A 3,823-nucleotide genomic window follows, 5' to 3' on the forward strand; every position below is an offset into this window, starting at 1 on the left:
TTTTATCTAACATCGTAAAACCTTATTTATCTTATTTTTCCATTTCCTGTGTATACGACATGATGCAGTAATGAGTCTTAAATTGGATCTCAGCAACACGTTTCTATTTTGGGATTGTGTCACTTATTTATTTTATGTTTTAATGCCATCAATGTCCACCAATAGATTGATTAAAAAAAAAGCCAGAAAGTTGCCAGAGTTGTTGTTTTTACATCACATTGGACTAGGTGTGGAATAAGCCAGCAGGTTTGCAGAGGGAAGGCTATTATTAAAATGCATCACGTTTACAGCACTTGGGAGAAACCCATTATTCGAGCGACTTACAGTTCTCTCATTCACACAACTGAGCAGTTAAAGGTTAAGGGCCTTGCTCAAGGGCCCAGCATTGGCAGCAAGATTTAAACTCACAACCTTCTGATAAGAAGTCCAACATCTTAACCACTGAGCTATCTAATCTCACAAAATGGCCATTAAAGAAAAAAAAGTACTATAAATATATCAGTTATGGCTAATCTGCAGAAGAGGGGTACACAATCCACAAAGAGCCATCGTAATTGCAGGTTTTCATTCCAACCAATCAAGGGCCACACCTGATAGTCATTACAAATGATAATCATTAGATATAAACAGAAAGAATTCGGTGTGGACTTGCTTGGTGGGAATAAAAACCTGCACCCACACCGGCCAACCCTCTGTAGGACCTAATTAAGATCAGGATGAAAAAGAGAGGATTGTGGTATGGATACAGTTACAGATACTGCAATCAGAAATGTGTGCACACAATGGTGAGAACTTGGGTCCCAGGTTGGATCCTGACCTGAGAAAAAGAATTTGAGGATGGTGATCGATCTTTTTGTGGTTTTTGGAAAGATTTGGCTGAACCCTGGCAACCCTGCAGGACATGAAACTAGGAATGAATGCATGTCCTAGATTTATATACACTGCATTAAAATACATATTTGCAGTACATTGTATATAAGTATGATTTTATAGCATTCGTCTAAATAGTATTAATTTGTGTGTGTGTGTGTGTATGTGAGAGAGAGAGAGAGAGAGAGAGAGAGAGAGAGAGAGAGAGAGGCTAAAATACAACTATTTCCTCATTCCTTTCCATTCTACATTTACAGTAGTCTCTGTTTGCGTTTATAAAAAAACCTCAACTCTTCTGAGAAAATGTTCCACTAGATTTTGGGGTGTTTTTCTGAAGATTTGTGCAAATTCAGGCTTACGGGTGTTAGTAAAGCCAGGAGCCAGGAGACGTTGATGTGAGGAGGCCTGGGGTGCAGTCAGCAGTCCAATTCATCCTAGTAGGTTTGAGGTCAGAGCTCTATAGCAGACCACTCAAGATCTTCCACTCCGACCCAAGAATATGTTCATGGAGCGCTTTGTGCAAAGAAGCATTATCATGGGATGCATGGGAACAGTTTGTGGAAGAACTACACGTATTTCTTTCTCTCTCCCATATATATATATAAACCTATTTAAGCTCTGTCTAAATTGTCTAATGCTCAAACATTAGACATAGCCATTATATTTTTTTATATGCATATGTATATACAAAATATATTCTGTATGCAGTTAAGAACCTAGACTTTCTCCTGAGCTCCTGCCCTGTAAATAACTTCATTACAATCGGCCCTGAGTGATTCTCTGTTTACTATTAGAATAAAGAACATATAGAATGACCTGGATGACTCAGACAACTTCCTGAGACATGTTCTAAACACCTGAAAATCTAATCCCCGTCCTCTTTTGCCACCCAATAGCGGAGTTATTGTTCACTATCTAGTAAACGACTTCACCACACCCTGTAAGTACACGAAAAGAGCTTTACAGCAAACGACTGGAACTGTTTGCAATATCAGATCAGTACAATGCACCATAGCTGGACAAAATGATTTTGAAACGTATCACAAAGTATTGGGACACCTGATTTTTTTTTCCCACCATGTGTTTTTTTCCAAACTGATATAGATGTGAACGCATAAAATTATTCCTTTACTTGAACTAGGAGACTCAAACCTGTCCCAGCCCGACATTACACCTGTGCATTACAAAGCCAGCTCTATGAAGATATGCGTTACATGGGTTGAAGCAGATGATCCAACCCTATTAAACACCTTTAGTATGAAATGTAAACACTGACTGCACCCCAGGCCTCCTGTCACCTACATCATATTACTACACCCTTGTGGTTGAAAGAGCACGAATCTCCACAAGCATGTGCTAAAACCTCGAAGACTGGGAACCCATAAGAGTAAATAGGGACTAAATGTGGAATGGGCTGTTTAACAAGCACATACCAACCTTATGCTCAGGTGTCCACTGTTGTAAATATATTGTGTACACTGTAGATCTTATAACACATGGAAAGTGGGTCATGGGCCTCAAAACAAACATGTCCTAGTTTGAGAGCGTTGATGGTTTGATTTTACCAGTAGGGGGCATTTGTGACCAGATATTCATGATTTCTATACAAACATTGACAAAGCTAAAAAAAAATTGTTAACCCTTTCCTGTTTGCTGTGCACAACATGTGGGATCAGTGGCAAAGCTTTAGATTATTTAGATTTATTTAAAAAAGCTTAGAAAAAAGAAAGCAGAGGAAAAGCCATTAGGAATGAGGAAGACTGCAGGCCCTTATAGCTATTTCTACAAGCTATTTGAATCCAAAACAGAGACAAGACTGACACACACACACACCCCAACACTCAAATGATCAAAAAGCTCTTTGCACAAATTGCTAGTAAACTCTCATGTTTTCATGTAGAATATTTTTATATTGCTGCACTGTCGGTGTGTTTATTCTCTTATTGTGTTGTTTGGTTTGCACTTTATATTGTGTTACTTGTAGCTCCTCTGTCCTGGGGGCAAATTTGGTATTTACAGTCATAAAGAATCTAATTTGTTTCTTTGTGCAGGTCCAGTTTATTTTTAGTCACAGAATGAGCAATTATCTATTATCTGGTAAGCTCATCATGTGGCAGGAGTGTAATCCGTTAAATCATGGAAGCACAGAGCAAAAGCTTATTAGAATATTCAGATCAAACACCAGAATGAGGAAAAATCATTCCACCTTTATGACTTTGGTTGTTGGTCTGGATGGTGGGATCTCTTGGGATTTTTACACACAACCAACAATATAGGATGGCACACAAAACAAGCATTAATCAGTGTGTAAAATTTGCCAGAGAGGTCAATAGAGAAATGATTTAGGAAGGCTACAGCAGCTCGAGCAGCCACTCTTTAAACCAGTGCTGAGCAGAAAAGCATGTCGGATTGGGCAATACCTTGTGGTGAACAGGTTACAACAGCAGGAGGCCACGTTCACTTATAACCCTTAATATTATTGGTTGACATCATCAGGTCTTTTAGCTCATAGTGTGCAAAGTTGACATCAGAATCCAAAATCATGATGGTTACACAGTTCTATGACAGAGATCATCTTAATCAGGACTTAATCAGAATCTAATTTAAGTAAAACTAAAATCAGGTGTGCATCATTTGGAGTAAAGAGGCATTAGTGGTGGCTGCTGGGAAATGGAGTCCAAGCAGCCATATTGCCATTTTGGAGATAATATAAGATGTAATTTTTTTTTGCCTTTCCTCCGGAACTGTTTTATTATTATTATTATTATTATTATTATTATTATTATTATTATTATTACTATTATTATTATTATTATTATTGTTGTTATTATTTGTTTGTTTTTTTAATTTAATTTAATTTTATTTACCACTTGTTTGATTGCCTCAATCATGCTGTCTGTATGAGCCAGGAGTGTGTTCGAACAACTGGATGATGTCAAATAGTGCAAAGGAG

The sequence above is a fragment of the Silurus meridionalis genome, chromosome 8, assembly GCF_014805685.1.
Source record: "Silurus meridionalis isolate SWU-2019-XX chromosome 8, ASM1480568v1, whole genome shotgun sequence".
Taxonomy (NCBI): Eukaryota; Metazoa; Chordata; class Actinopteri; order Siluriformes; family Siluridae; genus Silurus; species Silurus meridionalis.